This window comes from Crocodylus porosus, unplaced genomic scaffold (assembly GCF_001723895.1).
Source record: "Crocodylus porosus isolate Cpor-Errol unplaced genomic scaffold, CroPor_comp1, whole genome shotgun sequence".
NCBI lineage: Eukaryota > Metazoa > Chordata > Crocodylia > Crocodylidae > Crocodylus > Crocodylus porosus.
The window spans coordinates 30,963,356-30,984,919 of NW_017728906.1; the positions used below are offsets into that span (position 1 = coordinate 30,963,356).

Here is a 21,564-nt window from a genome sequence, read left to right on the forward strand (position 1 = left end):
AAGCACCTACATTGAACACCTTCAAGAGTAAATTGGATGCTTATCTTGCTGGGATCCTATGACCCCAGCTGACCTCCTGCCCTTTGGGCAGGGGGCTGGACTCAATGATCTCCCGAGGTCCCTTCCAGCCCTAATGTCTATGAAATCTATGAACCCCCCGTCACAGGGTGGGGACACAGGAGCGGCTATGATCTCTCCTGGCGCCCCCTACCGTGCCAAGTTGGCAATCAAGCACCCTTGTTCTCGCCCGCCATGTCTTTGATGGTATTATGTTTTATAACGGAGGCTGCCTTCTGTCTCCTTGGACATGGTGCTCTTATTTATCCTGGCCCTTGCTTCCCTAGATTGATTTGGTGCACTCAGCCTTATGGGCTATGCGTGGCTCCTACCACCCTTTCTACCACGCCCCAAGCCTCTCAGATGTACCAGATGTTGCTGAGTCAGTTATTAGTGCCCGCGCCCTCATGGACGCTCTCCGGGCCTGTCTTTGCCTAGTGGTCCAAGCTGGGCCCTTCTCCATGCCCTCGCCCTCTCCTGGGCTTCCCTCTATGCGCTCGCCCTCCCTGGGCCTTCGTATTCCTAGACGCCCCCTCCAGGGCTTCTCTCAGTGCTCGCCCCCTCCAGGGCTTCTCTCAGTGCTCGCCCTCTTGCTCGCGCTCATGCCCTCACTGGGGCCTTGCTCACACTCGCGCCCTCACCAGGGCCTTGCTCCAAGATCACGACACCTCACTGGGGCCTTGCCTCGTAACTCCCGCAATCGGGGCTCAGGTGGCTGTAGCCGTGCCTGGCCCCCGGACCCCTTTCCGGGTCCTACGCCCCACGGGGGTTTGCTCAATAGGGCTCAGGCGGCCTCACCTGGCCCTTGGACCCCCTTTCCGGGTCCTACACCCCACTGGGGCTTTCCGCAATAGGGCTCAGGCGGCCTCAGCCTTACCTGGCCCTCACTGCACTGAACCCTCCTAACCACCGTGCCCTTTCTGGCACCAGACTGCTGTACCCTCTCTGGCAGCAGGAACCCCCTCCCCCCACGCTACTGAGGGCCAGGTACTGAGGCCTCCTCCAACCCCTTATAGCCTCACCCGGTCCTCCGGGGTAAACAACAAACAATAAAACAATATCATAAGCCAACCAGCTACAACTCAAGAACTAAGCCACCTGGCTAAACATAAACTCTAAACCATCAAGGAGTTTCTCCTCCCAAAAATCCCTACCAGGGCTTCCTCCACCTGGTCTCCTCCCAATGGAAGCTGCTCAGGCCACCGGGCTTCTTTCCTCTACCCGCTTCCACAGAGCTCCTACTTCCTCAGCAGCCAGAGGGGGAACTGACCTTCCGGCCTCAGCCTGGCTGTTTATAAAAGACCTGGCCCTGCCCCCTCCTGGTCAGCTGACCAGACTGGTTGCCCCAGCAACCCGCACCTGTGTTGCCCTGGTGACTGGCAGCTGAGCCCATATTACTGTTGTCAGTAGCAGGCACCTTAGCACCCCGCTACACCCCCATAAATAAACACAAAAAAAATTAATTCATTTCAACCAAATGAATTTCTTTTCAAGTTGAAATAAATATTTTGTTATCACCCTAAAATGTTTTAGGAATGAGTATGTGGGATATAATTCATGATTACCTCACAGTGATTGATACTGTAACTTGATTTAAGCTTTGGAATCCTTTAAGTAGTCAGAACTGTTCCTGAATATAATATATAACGGGTGGCCTAATGAAGTTTAGGGCACAGAAGGTGACTAATGTAGTCTGTTATCTGTCTTCAGACCACTGGCTGCGGGATGGCCGAGTTCATCTTTTCACTGAATGAGAAAACACAAGTCTCATGCTGACAGCAGTACGAGTTGAAGTTTTTTGCCCAGGGGACAAGTCTAGCCTGCACCCTACCCCAGAATTACTTCTTTCTCTGGAAGAGGGGTGACAAAGTAATTTGGGTCCATGAGGCTCCTTGTAGGCCATATCTGAACCATGGGGTTTCTTGTGGGCTGGACCCAGACCATGGGGCTTCTGGCTATGGCTCTTGTGTTGATTCTATCAGCCAAGGAATTCATGCCAACACTGCTTAACTCCCAGAGCCATGGATGCTGGATCCAGTGTCAGTATGGCCAGCAGGAAGGGGTTGAACACTGATGATTTCAGTTTCCAGCAGTGACCAAAAACACTATATTCTGCAGTGGTGTTCATCCTCTGGGTTCTGGACGTGGGGACATTCTAGCTCCAGCAGCCATGGCAACGGGCTTAAGTAACAATGGCATTAACACCTTGGCTGCTAGCAGCACTGGCAAAAAGATCCACGAGCTGCATGTTTGACACCCCTGCTCTAAAGCATCCAGCACTGGCCAATGCAGGACATATTACACAGGATCAGTGACTTTCAACCAGGGTGCAATGGCACAACACTGTGCTGTAAGATCCTTTTAAAGGTGCTACAGGGTACAGCCCAATATTAGCACTATCATAAGTGCAAACACCTGCATACCATTCAGAGAGATTTCAAATAGAAAACCATAGCGTTTAAAACACTTCATGTCTGTTGTGCTATTTCCAAGTTCACAGCGTAAGAATTGCTTTTTTTTCCCTATGATCAAAAAAGCAAGTGAAAGCAGAGCGCTGGTTTTCCCAGGGGTGCCTTGGGTCTAAAAAAGGTTAAGAATCACTGCACTAGATAGATCACCAATGTGATTTGGAGTACAGGAATTTTTATATTCATCCTGCAATGATTTGCTCTACTGGTGAGATCGTAAGTTCATAAACAAAATGAATTTGAGCTTTGGCCTTTTAGATCTGTCCAAATGCTAAACATAATATTATTTGGGGGGGAGATGGGGAGGAACGGGGGGGGCAGACTATATGGCATAACTGTTTAATATGGGCCAACTTATTTTTTGTGTCGCACTAAATGAATAATTGGAGACTTCTGACCACCACTTATGAGGCTGAATTGAGCTGGTGAGGTAACTATGAAAAAAACTTGACGTCCCATCACCAGCCATTACTCCCAAACACATCAAGACCCATTTAGGGATATCATGATGATGCACTTTCCTTTGGCCTTTAGGAAAAAATCTACTATTTCTTTGTACAATGTGTTTTTACTGCTGAAGAGTACTGTTCCATGTCCATAAAAATCAGTCAACATATATGTGTGGTTCAGCCTCTAATTAGATACACTTAGTACTGCTGTACAGAGCAGATGATGCTGCATAACTAGACCCCTAGGCTAGGGACGGAAGTTGCACATAAACCGGTTTATGTGATCAGAAACTGGTTTAAACCTGTAATAGAACAGAAGCTCAGTGAATATAAATCAGTTTCAAATGGCCAAACCTGGTTTGAGATAAACCTGGTTAAATGTAGTTTCAGACTTAACTGATTGAAGTCAAATTGAGTTATGGAACTTCTGTCCCAGACACCTTCCTGATTTAAGTTAAATCAGAGTCCTCCAGCATCCCAGCATGCTCTGCAACCTTGGGCTGGGCTGTGGCATCTGCTCCAGTGAAGCAGGGCTGGGCCTGCCCCTCTGCTCCCTAGCTGGAGCAGGGGTGGGGGCATGGCCAGATGCCAGTCCCTAAGGCAAAGGGGGGCAGGGAAGACGTGTTTCCCACTCCCTACCCTGTCCCACCAGCATGTACCCCAGCTGGGGTCTGCCAGGCAAGGGTACAGCAGCCCCTGTCAACCATTCTGCCTTATTCCTTACTTGAGTGGCAGTGGGCGTGGTCAGCCCCAGCAGCAGTGTGAAGTGAATGGAGATGGGGGTTTAATTCCTCCCTCCATCCCCTGCCCCCTCCAGCAAGACCCAAGTTGGGTTTTGTGTGGCTAGGGCTGAGCAGATCATGTCAGGGACTCCCACCCCCACTACTGCAGTGGCAGGGTGGGGGCATGGCCAGGCACTGACCAGGCATGTCCCCCCTGAGGTGAAGGGGGCAAGGAGGGGGTTTATTCCCCCGCCGTCGCCTCTCCTACTGGGGGACCACAACTGGGGTCTACCTGGCTGGGTGTGAGCAGTGGAGGTGACGGCCAGGGCTGGCAGACCCCGGGTGTAGTCCCCTGGGGAGAAGGGACAGAGGAGGAAATAAACCCCCTCCCTGCCCCCTTCACCTTAGGGGGCCATGCCAGCTGCCCTCCGGCCATTCCCCCTCCCCTACCACTGAAGCAGTGGGGGGGGGGGGGAGATGACATGGGCTGCTCTGGAATTAAACCTACTCCCTCCCCCATTCTCTTGAGGCTAATGCCAGGGCTGGCCATGCTCCCTACGGCTCCAGTAGTGAGGGGTATGGGGGAAATGCCTACCAGGGGCTGCTCTGCCCCAGTCAGGAAGACTGTGGCTGGGGTTCCAGGGGCAGAGGAGAGGGAAGGCAGAATAAACATCCTCCTCAGCCCCTTTGCCTCAGGTGGGCCATGCCAGGCCAGTGCCTGGCCATGCCCCTGCCTCTGTCACTGCAGCAGTGAGGGGAGGGATGCTCACACAGGTTGCTCTGCCCTAGCCAGGCAGACCCTGGCTTGGGACCTGCCGGTCGGACAGATGAGGGAATAAAACCCCCATCTTCGCTCACCTCACACTGGTGCCAGATCTCGTTATGCCACCTGCTGTGTGAGCAATGAGGGTGGGCACGGGAAATGCCTGGCAAGGGCTGCTTCCCCCTTTCACCTCCAGTGACACCCTGACTGGGGTCTCTGCAGGCCAGGGTGGGGGTTTAAACCACTCCCCAATCACACTCAGCCTGATGGGGCTTGGCCATGCTTCCCCCCTCTCCCCCGCCAGCTTCCCTGCAGCTGAGGACTCGCTCTAGCACTCCTAGCTTCTAGCCTTAGCTACTGCAGGCATGTGGTTGCATTTCCAGAATCAAAAGTGAACGTCTATTCACTTGCAAATTGGTTCAATCTATGCAGGTTAGACTAACCTGCAAAGACTGAATCAATTCAGGCTTGAACTTTTTGAATTTCTGTACTTAGCCCTAAAGGCCAAAAGACTACCTTCTTTCAAACCCTTAGAGATGCCAAGCAGGATCAACTAGCTGTAGCATGCTGGTGACTTGCATGGGTAATGGCTACAAGGGTTGGGTGACCCAAACTGCCACATATTAGGAGGTGCCAGGGTCTGCTCTGCTCCATTGAAATAAAAGACAGGTATAATTTCTCTATTAGGCAGGTTATGATCTCAAAAGCCTTAAGTGTCCTGTGTTAACCTGAGGCTTTTAAATACTTGGCTTCTCTGGGAGCATTGATTTATTCTTACTTCTTTTTGGACTTTATGAGTGTGAACCAAGCAGAAACTGTCAAGCAAAAAAAACAAACAACAGTCTGTTTTACCAGTGTGTTTCCAAGGAATACAATTAAATATAAATATTTTGTTAGAAGAAAACATGCATGATATAAAATAATACTTATTTATATAGAACTTTCTATCTTCAGAGTATTATACTTATTAATCATGATCCGCAGTGACAGATTTGGATGTGATACTGGATATTTGACTTGATAAAGAAAACATTTTTAGAAAGTAAATTGACTTCAGAACAAGATAAGCAGCAGCAATAGAGAAGATAGTAAACTGAATAAGAATACTAAATGTATCATACTTTAGACAGCAACAAGGTTGACAGGAAATTAGATAGACTAAATCAAGAATATCTGATTAGGATGTAACACACTGAAGCCTGTTCGAAAATATTGTAAAAAATACCAATATTTCTGAGAATGAAGTCACTCTCAGAATTTGCCCCGACTTCAGAAACATTAACAGAGTCTTATGATTCGTGAACATAAGGGAAACAAAATTTCTGTTACAATGAGCATGTCAGACATGATGAAACATTTATTAGAAAAAGCATAAATACTCTCTCTCTCTCTCTCTCTCTCTCTGTGGAAAAGATACAGACCAGCTAAAACAAATGACCAGGAGTTTGAATAACTATCAAAAGATGACAACTAATCATTTCACAGAGTCCTTTGGAGGCAATCTTGTGTAAGAGATCAGTGTTTGGCCTGAAATGCCTTTTGTACCACAGCAATTTTTAATACCATGACAAGGCATTAGTTAGCAGCAAGCTAGAGAAGAGAGTGTTACCTATTGAGGCCTCAGTTCACCGAAGTAAGTTTTTAATCTTAAGTATAACAAAAGTCCTGCTGACTTCAAAAATATATTTAAATGGTTTGCTAAATGACAGGCATCACCAGTTTCTTTAAAGGGCATTTTAACATGACTAAGTTACTAAGCTTATAGGTTCTAAACCACAGTTGTATACAACCAGTAACTTCACCTCAAGCATTACACTAACCCTACTAGTCAGTACAACAGATCCATCAACCCACAGAAAAGAAAAGGGGTAATTTCCACTTTGAAATCAGTGATACAATCTGTTCATAAGTGGCTCGAGAATGTGCATCATGATCAAGAATCTTGATTTTCTCTGTTTAAAAATCCCAAATTCTCTGATAAAAAAATTCCCAAATTCTCCGATTTAAAAACCCCAAATGCGTGTTTTTCCAGGATTAAAATATATAGATATCAGTTGAACACAATTTTTTATTGATATATTTACAAGTTGAAAGCAATTTGAAAGCCTACCTGTGCCTCAATCATTATAATAAAATAAAATTCTAAATTCTAATATGGCACCCCGTAACCCCAGTCTCTATGCCTCTGCTCCCTCCAGCCCTAAACAGCCCCTCACAGGCTGGAAAGCTGCCAGTCTGCAAGGGGAAACCCAGAGTTTCCCATATTTCTCTACTTTAAGGAAGAAATTCATGGTTTTCTCCTTTAAAGGAGAAAATACACATTTTTATCCTTTAAACAGGAAAACTCATGTTTTTTCCGTGGCAAACAGAAAACCCTTGATCATAATACAAAATGAATACACATGAAGGATGCCTTTGGAGGGTACATGATAAAAGTATTCTCCTCCTTCAAACCCTTTATCTAAATTATTCAACCTTGATATGCATGCATGCTATTTGACAAGGCATTTTCACTTAAGAGAAAACTACAGCCTGTCATAAAACTGAATCTGGTGTAAACAGGCTGAAAAATAACTACGTATAGAGTTGCTTATGTATAAAAAAAATAGCACTTTGTTTTATATTCCATTTCCACTGTATATATATATATTCCATTTTTATTATAATAAACTAACTGTGAAACAGTGAGAAAATAAAGTTAAGCTTTCAAAAAAGTAGGAGAGTTGTTACATAACTGACAATGGGAATAAAGGCAGTTTGCAGCAATTTAATGAAAATAGAAAGAGAGAGGCACACAAGGCACACTTTCATTATTATATTTAAGAGCCAACTAAAAAGAACAAAAGATACTAAAAAGGTCTGGGTAGGCTACAGAGAATCTACTAAAATCATATTGATCTGCCTTTATTCTAAAAATCTCATTTCCTCCAATGTGCTCAGGGGACTAACCCAACTTGGAAAATGGATGCGATCATGATTTTGAAAAAGCAGAACATTTTTGTTGTTTAAGTGTCTATTACTTTAGTTACTAAAGTCTGAAAAAGATTCTTCTAGAAGTGTGGAATACTTGGAGCAAAAACCCTTCTTTAAAAAATAAAAAAAGAGAGAGAGATAGAAGTAGAACTAAAACTTTAAGTTTGTTCCCTTCTCTAATCCCCCCCTCCATAACTTTTTTAGTTTAAGTACATTCACAGCTACGCTAGTGGTTACCAACCTCGGGTCATGACCCAAATGAGGGTTGATGGAACAATGCCAGCGGTGCCGCACATGAAGGACAAGCCACGCTGCGTGATGGAAGCTCTACCACCTCACCCTCAAACTGCTGCTGCTGCCCTCTGCTCCCAGCAGTGGGTCATGGCAAAAAAAGGTTGAGAACCACTGAGCTACACAGATGCCCACAAATGACAAGACCTAATAACAAACCATCAGTCAAGTATTAGCACTGTGCTAGATGCTGCACAGACTGCCTAAAACAACACATGGTGAGACTATGCTCTATCCTAAAAGGCATATATGGAGAAGATGAAGGGACTAAGACACATCCTTCAAGACACTTCGTTCCAGTCTGGTCCCAGGCTGGAAAAGCCTGTGCAAAAGGCAAACTTGCAGTGGGCCCCAAGTCTTTTTCCCTGCAACAGCGCCCCAAATGTCCAAAGCTCTGGTGTTCCCAGGCTTTTTGTCATGGTTTTTTGGTGGCCCTTTCACATTCTTCCAATCTTGCCTTCCATGAAGGATTCTAGAGTACGATTTTATCTCTGGCATCTGCTGTAAGGACCTTAGGGTCTAAAGACCCAGATTTTTAAGAAATACTTTGGTTGTTCTGTTCAGTGCAGCAAGGCCTTAAGACAGGGGTAAAATGGTGGATCCAGACTCCATTTCCCAGCAGCCCCTACCCCAGCTGGTCTCCATGGAGACTCTGCCCCTGCCCCAGCCCCAGCCCCTGTCCACTGGGGCTCTGCCCCTTTACAGCCCTGTACAGGCAACCTCTGCTTAACACTGTTTTGCTTAGTACTACTTCCCTATAACGCTCATTTTAAATTCATACCCGATTTCACTTAGCACTCAGTGAGTTTCATTATAGCACTTGCAGTAGCCATTATGGATCATTAAAATCACTTGCAGTTACCATCTTGGGTTCTCAAAAACTTTTGGTTTCGCTTAGCGCTTGTTTTTTCAGGAACCAATTAAAAGTGCTAAGTGGGGGGTTCCCGGTACTGTCATGGCCCTGCCACTCTTGGGGTCTCCATGGAGACTAGCCAGGAGCAGCACAGGTAGGGGGCATGGTTGGGTGGGTAGCTGCTCCAGCAGTGACAGCAAAGAACCAGAGTTGAGGCAGAGCCATGATCTGCTACCTTCAAGCCTTAGCCTGTGGAACCCATACTTGTCACAGGCGCATGCAGGCAGCAGATCGTGACTCGGCCCTGCCCCCCAGCCCCCAAAATGCATAGATTGTTAGGGACTCGGAGGGACCTTGCACATAATTGGGCCCACTCCCCCGCTCTAGGTAAGAAGACAAGTGGGGTTAGGTGACGCCAGCAAGGTAACTGTCCAGGCTCCTCTTGAAAACCTCCAGGGTAGGTGACTGCACCACCTCTGGAGGGAGTTTATTCCACAGACTCGACACCCTGACTGTGAAGGAGTTTTTCCTGGTATTAAGCCTGAAGCAGCCTTCCAGGACTTTGTATCCATTGGTCCTGGTCTTCCCCGGGAGTGCCCTAGTGAACAGTTGTTCACTGAGCTCCTGACGCTCTCTGATACAGCAGTATGCCGCTATCAAGTCCCTTTTCAATCTTCTCTTTTTTAGGCTGAAGAGGCCCAGGCCCCTCAACCTTTCCTCATTTAGCTTGCCTTGCAAGTCCCTGATCATATGGGTGGCTCTTTTCTGGATCCTCTGGATCAAAGATCCTGGGGTCTCTCTGGCCCCACCCACCTTGTTTCTGGCCACGGCCCCATCCTGGCCACCTGGTCACATGCCGTGCCTGCATGGGTCCTTCCCCTGGCAGTGGGTGAGAGAGAGATTGGCTGGGTTGGCTAGGCAGCAGAGCTGGGCCTGGCAGTAGCCAGAAGTTGTCTCTGCTGCAGGGGACGCTGGGAAATTGAGTCTGCTATAGGCCCGATCTGGCCCTCGGGCCAGTCTTTGCTCACCCCTGCCTTAAGGACTTAGATTTTCTGTAAGTTCCATTTAAACTAGTAACTGAGGATCCTAGTGACTTGCACAGCTCCTAAATTCCCAAGTCTATAAAATAATATAAAAACAGACACAGAAAACACTGGGAGAGAGGAAAAAGCACACAGAACCGAGCCTTATGGGAATTTGCTTTCTTTAAATTAGTAAGCAAGACCACGGTAACAGCACATTAAATGTGAAGGCTTCACAGAAGTGAGAGTTTTAAATGAAGGACAAGATACAATTAGCAGCTTTCTTGGTACAGTAGCTTCAAGGAGATGATCCTCCCCCTCTGCAACCCGGTCAGGCCACAGCTGGAATACTGCGTCCAGTTCTGGACGCCGCACTTCAGGAGGGATTTGGACACCATGGAGAGGGTCCAGAGGAGGGCCACCCACATGATCAGGGGTCAGCAGATCAGGCCTTACGAGGAGAGGCTACGGGACCTGAACCTGTTCAGCCTCCACAAGAGAAGGCTGAGGGGGGATCTAGTGGCTTGTTACAAACTAGTCGGGGGGGACCAGCAGGCATTGGGGGAGTCCCTGTTCCCCCGAGCACTGCCAGGAGTGACAAGAAATAATGGTCGCAAGCTGGCAGATGGTAGATTCAGGCTAGACATCAGGAGGCGCTACTTCACTGTCAGGGCAGCTAGGATCTGGAACCAACTTCCAAGAGAAGTGGTGCTGGCTCCTACCCTGGGGGTCTTTAAAAGGAGGCTGGATGAACACCTTGCTGGGATCATTTGACCCCAGTACTCTTTCCTGCCATGGCAGGGGGTCGGACTTGATAATCTGCTCAGGTCCCTTCTGATCCTACCAACTATGAAGTAATTGGAAGACTGCAGCTTCAGTTTCATGGCAATAGCTGTTCTTGGAGCACGCTGCTCCACAAGTGGCACAAGCACACTTCAGGGGAAGCAGTGTGACCGCCATGCTGAGAAGGTTCTCTCTGGGAACCATACAACCATAAAGGGATATTGCTGATAGGAATCACACATCCTGCTATGCCACATATGTGGCAGGACTCGTGATTTTGGGGGTCTAGCATGAAATTAATCAAATCTCAATCATATGATTGTGGGGATATTAAAAGTCCTGGAGAACTGCAAAGCTAACACTGATCTTGGGTTTCTGGCATAGCCAAGACCTTTAAGAACTGCGCGTGCAGCCCAGCTATACCCTCTATCCTTTGGGCTTAGCCAAAGTGCCACAAATTCAAATTACTGCACAGTACAAACCAGCCACACAGACGATCTACATCAAATGTACTGCACATGTGGCATGTTGCCGCTTATGTGATTAATTAGTGAACTGCACAATAAATGCAACATCTCCCAGGGGCCCCAGAGAAACCTGGAGAAGACAGACAGGGAAAAGGTGAAGCAAAAAGGAACACATGAAAACCCTGAAGAGGCTGTAGAGTTTTACTGGCTGAATAAAGATAAAATGGATCCAGAGAAAACCCCTGGAAAGGAGAGAGATGGAAACAAAAAAGCACAGCATCCAGATGAAGTGATACAAAGGAAGGCCACAGACAGTAAAGGCATCAAAGAGGAAGCCTGCAAAAGAAAAGAGAGTTCTGTATTAAGCATGCTTTACCACACTATATATTATGTTTCTGTTGCTAAAAGGAGTACTATGATTTTATACGTAGCAAGACAGATTCTTAGAATACTTCATACTCGAAACGCAAAGAGGAAAATGGTAACTCTGGCAACCAAAGTACAATAAAGGTAAACAAAAATGTGTCAAAATGTGTACATTCAGAATGGTGAAAGATGACTTTATACTCTGGAATATGTAAAACTGACACTTCTTGTTACCCAGCAAATCTTCTCCTACAGTATACTCGGCACAAACTGCAGACTGGCTGTTTACAAACTCATGGGGGGGGGGGGCAGCAGGGAATAGAGGGCACTCTGTTTATCAGGGTACCCCTTGGGGTTACCAGAAATAATGGCTACAAACTGAAGGAGAATATATTTAGATTGGACATGAGGAAGAAATTCTTTACAGTGAGGGTTGCCAAAATACGGAATGAGCTTCTAAGAGAGGTGGCGCTTTCCCTTACCTTGGAGGTGTTCAAGAGGAGATTAGACAGGCATCTGGCTGGGATTACTTAACCCCAGTGCTCTTTCCTGCCTGGAGCAGGTCGGACCCAATGATCTGCCAGGTCTCTTCCAACCCTAGAAATCTATGAAATTATATGCAGATGTGGTTACCACAGGCAGGTTCCCATTCCTCTCATAGCTCTACTGTATTGCATAACAGTATTAAGTAAATGCTGAAATTTTAAAAAGCTTCTGATGATGTTGCAGAAAGCAACAGATATGCCCTCTGTAGTTTTCTGAATCCTCTAGTCTTATCTTTTCTGCCTAATTTCTGAAGCATGACTTTCTAGAGTGGAGTCTGTTTTAACTTCTGTTCCTTGGATAGAGCCAAGCCCAACTGCCAGGTCTTGGCAACCATCCCATTGTGCCTTTCTAAACTGCTATATTAACAAAAAACTTTAGCATACACATAGTTAACAGCCTTAAAATTAACTCTTAGTAAATACCAATGCAACCCTATTGACTACAATTGGTTTGTACTGATGTAAAACAGTAGGATTTAACCTTAAGCTTGTAAATTGAGCTGGCATACTGAACAAGAGCATGAGAGCCTAGAGAAAAGAAACCTTTGGAGGGATAAATAGACAGGGTATATATTTGGGCTGTTCAAAGCTACATTTTGAGTGTGTTACTGTTGGAACGATACTGAAAATAACTACTCTTACCTATGCTATGCAGACCTTGTGTACCCACAAAGTAAAGCAAAGGAAAACTGAAACACTATAAACATTGAGTTAGTTTGCTGCTACTTCACAGAGTTAATTAATTATTTACAAGTTATCGATGTGTAGAGTACTGGACTCTCAAGAGAAACTGAGTCAAATCCATTTTTAAAAGAATCTGAAGCTTAAGTTATCTGTCAAGCTGCTGGACTCTGCAGCATGCCTGTCTCTAGGTGTTGATGATCACCTATCCAAATTGCCATGGGAAAGCTAAAAATACATCATGCATCTTTCTGGGTGCAGGAGCTCATTAAGAAGCTTATCAGTTTGTCAACACAAGGCACTCCAGACTAAAAAAAACTGGACACAACCTGCACAAGGAAAGTGATAACCCAGGAAAAATGGATTTCATAACACAATAGCAATCTCCATTGTTGTGAAGTATGCTTCCAATAAACAGCTACTGAGATTAAATGCAGAACTGCAAAAAGTACAAACAACGTTTATTGAATCAAATACAAGAAAACAATAGAGATCTATTAAACACTTCCAAAACATTGTATTTCTTCATGTCAAAAAGCAAAAATTAGAAAAATTATGTTTTGATAAAAACGAAATCCAGAATCACACTTTTCTTCTTGTGCAATCTCACCACACAATAAATTTCTTTGACCTTTAGAAAACCTCAATCAATATAAGCTACTTCAAAAAAAAAATCTAGATGTAACGTCAGAAAAACATCAGAATTGTATATAATATGAGGCATGCTGTTCCTTTACATGCACATTTATGCATAAACCATTAAGATTGTAGTAGTAAAAGAAAACTGTATTTTCTTTAATGTAATGTCATTTCAGATTTGAACAGCACAAAATCCAGGCTGCAGTGAAATACCAGCGTTTACTAATATATAATACCAATGCATAGAGGCACAGGCAATTCTGCAGAATCACTGCACAACAAGTTGCTGCCTGCCTTTCACAGCAATCATCTACAGCTCAGAATGATACTGAGCTTCCTGCCCAAGACCTGCTCCTGTCTCAAATGAGGTCATCAATAAAAGTTTCCACCAATCTTGGTAATGCTAGAGTGAAGGTCAACGTGTGGCTGAAGCCCGCTGGACAAGGTCTCCATGTTAGAATCAATTATTTCACAATTGGTTTTTTTCTTTATTTTTTTTTGGAAAGAAGTATATAAAACAATTTGACCTCAGAAAATCCATAGGAAAAGAAATCCTTTAGCCCAAGTCCAAGTGGCAGTTAGTAAGGGATTAAGTTGTGCCCACTGCAGATCTGAAACCGAGGGGGGTCAATACTACCACCACTTGCCCTCATCATCACTTTGCATACCATCAAAGTTGTGGTCTTCGATTACTGCTAACAACTCAAAGCAGCAGGGAAAATTGGGTGGTGAGCTGTACCACTGTTCACCCACTGGGTTCCAGAGCCACGCTAATGTAGCAGTGACAAATAAGTTAGACAGCCCTGCTTCAGACCACAAGATTCTGACAAAAAGAAAAGTAATTAAAAATTAGCTGGGAGACCAGGAATGCTCAGGAGGCAAGTGAGGTCTGCTATGGGGCGAGAGGGATTTGAGGAGCAAGCAGGGTCTGTGGAGCCTGAAACGAATCAGGGGCTAATGGGGTCAGCAGCAGTGGGGGGGAGTAGGAGACTGGGAGCATTTGGTGGGAATGGAGGGTGGGGTTTGAGGGACTGGGGGGGCTGCCGCCCTGCCCAGGGACCAGGGGCTATTTTTAGCTCTCTCTCTCTCTGCTCCAGGACCTCCCCTATCTTCAGACAAACAACTCTGTCCTGATGAACCTACCAGCCCTGATCCTGCACCCCAACTTATTTCAGTTGGCTCCCAGCACAATAGTGGCTTGTTTAGCAAGCGCAGGGAAGGTTGGTTGGTCCATGGAGAGGCTGTCCATCGGGGGTGAGGCAAAGGGCTAAAAACAGCCTAGTGGCAGGGAGGAAAAGCATTGCTCTGGGGCTAGGACCAGCAGCTGAGCTTTCCCAGCCCTGAGGCTGCATTGAGAACTGTACAGAAGTTGCATTAAATCAGTCTTGCTGGACACAGTCTAAGTTAGATTACCTCAGAGGTAGGGTTAACTGGGGTCAGATTGGCCATTTTTAGACCAATCTAAATTTCCTGGACTTCTGTACAGCTTGCATTTAGGGTGCAGACAGAATTGCAGCTTCCTTTTCAGCAAGCTTGTGAGTTACAACAGTCCCCTGGACCATACAGAAGATTACTATTAGTTCCAGGGGGGAGGGGTATCTGGCTGCCAACCTGCAGCTATTTTCCCCTAGCAACAGCCCTTGTTCCCTACCAACCAGTCCGTTTTCAGAATGGGAAGGGGAAAGGGAGCAAAGGGATCTCATTCTAGGGGTTCCCAGCTGGTGCCAGAGCGTGTGTGTGGTTGGGGGGGCTCCAATAAGCCCACCTCACACTACAGCAGGGGCTGAGCCCCCCCCGACCAAACTCCCTATACTCCTTTCCCCCCTCCCATTCTGAAAACAGGAACAGGCTGGGAGGCAGTACAGACAGAAGTTAAAAAAGATGCTCGGTTCTGAAATTTCTCATGCAACAAGGGTTCAGATTTTTGCCTGATCGGCTATTTTTGAAGCTGTCTGCAGCCATGCATGTGTGTTTGGTCATGGTTATAGACCACTTTCTGTGGCCAGATCTGGTGAAAATTGTGATTTCCATCTGTGCCCCATAATCCCTAGTTAGGTCAGGCTAAGTGGAGCAGCCATTTTAAATGTGATCTAACCTCCCCTCTTACCTCCCTGAACATCTGTACCTAGCTTTAGAGCATATAAAACCAATATAAAACTATGATAAAAGAAAAAGATCATATACATGGAAATGATTAAATCATAAAGCATGTAGTAGTTAACAAGAAAGAAAAACAGCAACAGCAAGAAAGAAAAACAAGTGTCCTCTGAATGTGCAGGCTGAGAATAATAAAATCTGCAGATATTGTCTTTATATCTACCTCCTGATTTATTTTTTTTCCCTGAAACGCAGGAAAACATTGAAGCTGCCATTACAGGGAAAGATGGTCAATAATTTGGTATGATTCAACAATCTAATGAAAACTAGGGCATATTTAAATATTTTGCCTAGCGAGAACTAATTTAACATTCATTATTTTATGTTATTACAATTGTTGTATGATACAAGAAAGTAATGAGCTCAAGAAATCCTCATCCTTACTCTCAACCACATTTTAAATAATAGATGCCTCAACATGTCTAGCCAGGAACATTTTTGAATTGCCAGTATAGGAATTCCAAGTTAAGTAAAGACCCAGACAGAAATCCCACCTGTTAACACATTCAATTTAAAAGTAAAACAAAAAACAAGACACACATAAGAAAAGAGACTCAAGTAAAATAAACCAAAAAACTTGAGCATATTAAGTAGGGCAATTTCACAATAATATTTCTGCATATTTAAATGCATTTAGAATTCAAATACTGCATTTCAGCCTTACTTTTATATTTACTCATTTTATTTGAACAAATTCTATTTGATAATGGAAATTGTTTACTCTTTCATTACAAAAGATTTCTAAATCATTTTTTCTCCAAAACACAGCAGCTTTATAAAGACAGTTTACAATAAATAAACCTGGATATCTGTAAACAACTCCATGTTCTGAGTACCATTTTATTTACGTTGCTATGGCAACATAAGGCAAACTTAATACAAGCGTTACATTAATTAATATAGATTTAACACTTAGGGTAGGAAGATAAATTTTATGCCTGGACGGAACCAATAGAAATTGTCTAAGATGTTATTTTATATATATATATATATATATTTTTAAACAGGTAACAATAATGATCAGACAAGTCACATACAAAATAAACACACACATTTTAAGATGAACTTGCAACCTACAATCAAACTTGACAGCAAATAAGGTTACATGTTTGGTAAGACAATAGCATGAGATCATTGCCTCCCTGGTTGAAGGGAAAATAGGAGAAATCTTAACATGGTAAGAATCTAGGGAGGAGGGTGTGCTCACAGATCATGACTGCAAAATGGGAGCACAGTAAACCATCACTGGAACCATCAAAATGCCAGTAAACAAGAGTGTTATATAAAATTGAAGCCTCCCCCTTCTCCCTATTTCTGTTCTGTAACTGTACAGGGGAAATGATTTTTGTACAAGTTATTGAAAGAAAATTGGGAGGAGTTTTGAATTTCTGAAGAGCAGAATCCATTAATATCACAATTCAAAACATTTGGTAAGGTCTACTTTACAGGAAAAATAAAATAGTATAGGAGTTAAAGGCCTTGTTTCTTTGTTCCAGCACATACTGTTAACAAGAAAGAATGAAACATTTTTTTAAAAAAAACTTATCCATACCAGAATCCTATGTTGTATGCAGATTCTACCTTGTAAAAAATTTGTAGCAAGCCATATTTAATTCATATAATCTTTTTTGTTAAATATATTGGAAGTTACATTCTGTGATTAAATCCAAATATTTCTGATGCATAAATATTTTGTTTTACAGTATTTTTCCATGAAAAAGGCTGTATGTACTAGTACAGTGGTTTTCAAGCTTTTTTGTGGAACCCTGGGTTACTATGATAGGTCACCAGGGATTCCACAAAGATAGTGGCAGAGTGGATATGAGTATCATCACTGCCACGCCAGGTCACCTGGCTCTGCAGATGGAGGTGGGGGGTTCAGTGTTAGAAGAAGTGACACAAAAGGGTTCCATGACTTTAGGAAGTTTGAAAACTGCAGTACTAGTATTTGAAAAGGAATTTTTTCCTTCGGGTAGAGATGGTTTCATGCAGAGACTGGGGAGACGATGTTAACTATTGTAGCATCTTTGATTTCAAATGCCAACATATTCATCTTGCAAAGATTGTGGATGTATACATGACCAAGAAGTGTTGTAACTTTCCCTGGGGGAGTGAATTCAGTGGTGAAGTGGCAGGTTCCATCATACTATAGTTTTATGGAAAACAACGCAGAATAGTTGTAATCTAGCATACCATTGCACGTAATGGGCATATTGCTTAGTTTAGCATGTCAGATGCAACTCTTATGCGGGTGTTTATTGAACACAAATGCTGTATAGGTCTTTAAGAAGTTGGTGCCTTTGGTACCTGTGTACGGTACAACCTGGCTGCACTGCCATGTTTTAAGCTTTCCACTTATGGGTAAATTATCCTCCAAGAGAAACCTTGTGATTTTTGGCTGTTACTTTATCATGTTTAATCCAGATTGGACATACTGGCCATACTGCCCTTTATAGAAGGGCAATATAGCTGAAATGAAAGACCTTTTTTCCATATTCAAAATTAATCAAACCCCTTCCTATACTTGTAATTACATTTCCATGCATACAGATGAGATCTTGAAAACAAACATCCCTGAAAAGTTGAACTCTGAAAAGTAATTAGTGATTTATTCATGCAGTTATTCACAGGCAAGTATCCAAATTTTGGTTACAGAGGAAGGAAATCTTAACTTGTATGCACCAGATTTAGGACTTCAATCATGTTACTGCGAGAGGTCTAACAATGCTTTGGTAAGGTGCACTTTGTACAGTGCAATCTATCTGCATAATTATCATCATATTATAGGTTGGGAAATATTTTCCAACCTACATCTGAGAGGCAATATGAAGATAAGCTCAAATGTGCTTAATAAGAAAAATAAAAAACCAACATACACAGTGTGGGCTGTATTTGGCATCAGTGGTTTTATTTCATAAATATGCTAACAAATTAAACACCATTCTACTGTACTGGCTGGAAACCAAACGTATTCAAAATGAAAAACCAGCCCACTAAATGTGTGGAAATACTGCGGCATGGAAAGAACCCAGGTCTGAAAACCACAACACATCTTAAATTCAAAGCACTGGAGCTAAGATATATTGAAAGCATAATGAACAATTCAGACAAGAAACTGGTTTTCTAAAGCACCGGTATCCTTTTCTGAATGAGCATGGCCCGGGGATTACCTTTCTATAAAACACATCACTCATTCACTCTTCTGAATGGAAAATAGTAGGATGAAAGATGTGTTTGTGTGCCAAAAACTACATCTCAATACAAAAACACACTGATTATATTCCAACTGATCTGAAACTATAGTCACCAGCCTGGCCTATGGCAAGTGCCGAAGTTTTAAATAGGCTAATGCAGGGTTTTTAAACTTTCTTTAACAAATCTACCCCTTCTCTTTCAAAGTTTCAGTTCATGTACCCCTTCATATTTTTTTGTTTTTAAGGCGGGGAGCAGACTGAGGCCCCCATGGAGAGGGAAGGAGTGGGACTGGGGCAGAGGCAGGTGCTACAAAGCCAGGGCAGAGCAATGAGTGGCTCGTCCGGGGAACTGCACAGAGGGGAGTAGCTCTCATCACTCCATGCACCCTGGGAGGGCATGGCAGCTGGGGTGACCCAAATCTGCATGTGAGGTGGGGCAGCCTGGCTCAGCAGTGGGGAAGGGAGTGGGGCTGGGGCAGGAGCTGCCCAGTCACGGAAGGGTGCATAAGGCAGGGGGGGCAGCTCCCACCATTATGCACACCCCAGATGGCATGGGCAGGGTGAGGGCAGGCTGCTACTGTGGACTGGGGCTGGCGCCAGTCTCTTCCTGGTGGGAGGGTTGGGTTGGGCTGTGCTCAGGATGCATGACAGCGGTGCTGGGATGAGGGTTGGAGACCTACAGCAAATTCTGTAGGTGCACCGATACACTGATCCAGTAACAGACTGGCACTGATATAAAGAAAATGTTCTGTATCAGAAATCAGCCCGATATGGCTGATAATTTGTCTGACAGATTCCTGTCCGTGCGTGCAGCCACAGCACAGCATGTAGGCAGTGAGGAGCAGAGCCAGCAGTGTGGAGTGCTACATGCAGCTGGTAAATTTGGTGTGGTGAAAGGGGAAAGGAAGGGGGAGGGGCATGGAAGGGCACATCAAGGCCCCCACAGTGAGGGAGAGTGTGGGGTTGGGTTGGGGCTGGGGCTGCCCAGCCAGACCCAGGGCAGATATAGGACAGAGGCCAGAGGCATGGCTCATTGTGGGGTACAGGAAGGAAGAGGGGTAGATCCCACTTCTTGCGCTTGGCTTGTCCGGTGCTTGCCTGGTGGTTCCTGCTGCTCATCCAGGAGGGCAGGGGGGAGGGTGTGCTCACAGATCTGCATGGGGCGGGGAGGAGTGGGCTGGGACCAGGCTCTTCCCAGCCAGAAAGATCCAGGGGTACATCCCCCCCCCCCCCGGACAAGTGGTGGAAGACGCCAAATGAGCACTGAGTGAGCCATGTGCAGCGGCAGGAGCCACCCCACCTTCCTTCCTGCGCCGCCCCAGATGAGCCACACCTCTGTCCCGCGCCAACCCCAGCCCTGGTCCCAGCCTGCAGCTGCAGCACACTCTGCACAGATCTGGGGAGCACATGCCCCCCCACCCGATGAACCATGTGCAGCTCTGTCCAGCGCCCCTCCCCATCCCAGCTAGGCAGCACCTGCCTCAGCCCCAATCCCATTCCCTCCTTCACCACAGGGACCTTGATCTGCCCCCCCCCTTCCCTCCACACCAGACTTACCAGCTGAAGAGCTGCGTATCGGAAATCGGATCAGTATCACCCAACACGCCTCCTTAATAATTGGTTATCGGTATTGGCCCCAAAAATCTCTATTGGCACACCCTAATAGTAACACTTCAGTTTGGAGACAATAGCATATCCATATGCTACCAAAGTGCTACAAATTAAAATCACTTAAAAAAATAAAGGTGCTACATGAAGCATGTCAACTCATGCCCTATATGTCAAGGATCAATGCTCCTTTTGCCATCTCCATGGAAGTCAAGTTGCTCACGAAATAGGCCTTGAAAGAACACTTTTCCAGTTCCACTGAGATCCTGATTTTAGCAGCTAAATTCCTGGAAGATTCTGTCTCTCTGAAGCACAGTCTGGGCTGGGACTCAGAAGGGAATCTATAATTGCAATCTGGGGTAACTGCACATTATATCAGAATCTAGATACCAGAACTGAATGTAGGAAACCAGTTCTATCTGTGCTCTCCTTTTCTGGGCCTAGGCAACTCAAAAGATGAAACTGCCTTATTTTAATGCAGAAAGGATATGAGCCTACTTGCAAGGGAAACTGGCAAATAGACTGGAACAAGTTACCTGAACTAACAAGAAAGCAACAGGGACTGTCTGACTGATGACTAAAATCCAAAGAAGCGTGGGGGGAAAGGAGGTGAAAATATCAAAAGACAAGTCTGAGTAAGAGCCACAATGGGCTGGACAAAAGTACCAAGAAAGACATTGGAACTAAAAAGCTCCTGAGAGCCAAGGGTCCCATAACCTGCTAATGTTGGTCCCCCATAGAAGATGACAACCTTTCACTACTATCAGCTACCCACCATGGGTGTCCACACATGCAAGCACATGCGCTTGCAGCAGCTCAAATAGAAGCAGTGCAAATTTGAACTGGGATTTTTGGCCATTACCCCTTGTGCCAGCTGGACTGCTGACACAGCCCTGAGAGTTCCTTGCACCCCCTACCCACTGCAGCAGTCTGGCAGTGGGGGCTGCTGCCTGGCTATGACCTGCTGCACACCTGCCAGATGTGGATAGGGACTGCACAACCAGTAGAGGCATCTGCCCCTCTGAGCCAGCTGCCAGTGGGCTGTAGCTGCAGAGTTGGCCTCTACTGCAGTGTGTGTCCCCCTGCCCAGCCATATGGGTAGCTATCACCTAGAGGATGTTCCAGGTGTGGCCTGCTTTGAATGGTCAAAGCATGTCCTCCTGGCCCCACCTGGTCAGGAGGTCAGCCACAGCCAGCTAGGTCCAAGGGGCCAGCTCTGACCAGGCAGGGTTCTGCCACTGGCCTCCCTAGCAGGAATTCTGGTGCTCCCTATTGGAAAGCTAAAAAATCCCAAAGTCACTCTGTAAAATACCCCAAAATCCATGTTCCTCCACAATTAAAACAAAAGACCACTATAAAGAGAGAGAAAGATCAGTTAGGCAATGCTTTACTGATATATCTACAGTGTTAAAGCAATTAATGCATGTTTCATAAATACATGAATATATACATTTGCTGCCCCCCCCTCAAGGGCTATGGCCCCCCAACAGGTGCTATAGCCCCCCCCTGCAGGGCCCACATACCCC

General features: G+C 45.2%; 1 protein-coding gene and 2 long non-coding RNA genes across 6 annotated transcripts in view; 1 reads left to right on the forward strand and 2 right to left on the reverse strand.

The window, feature by feature from the left end:
• APP (amyloid beta precursor protein) overlaps positions 1 to 21,564 on the reverse strand; it is a 357,591-nt gene that overhangs the window by 192,397 nt on the left and 143,630 nt on the right. The gene's annotated exons all lie outside the window — the stretch shown is intronic.
• The window catches only part of LOC109305732, a 20,015-nt gene continuing 4,389 nt past the window's right edge, over positions 5,939 to 21,564 (reverse strand). The window contains exon 4 of the long non-coding RNA XR_002099688.1: positions 5,939 to 5,948. This is a non-coding gene — a long non-coding RNA (uncharacterized LOC109305732). The remainder of the gene's footprint in view (positions 5,949 to 21,564) is intronic.
• Positions 8,533 to 19,808, forward strand: LOC109305734. The gene is made up of 3 exons (XR_002099690.1): positions 8,533 to 8,663; positions 17,528 to 17,530; positions 19,798 to 19,808. It is a non-coding gene; the product is annotated as an uncharacterized LOC109305734 (long non-coding RNA).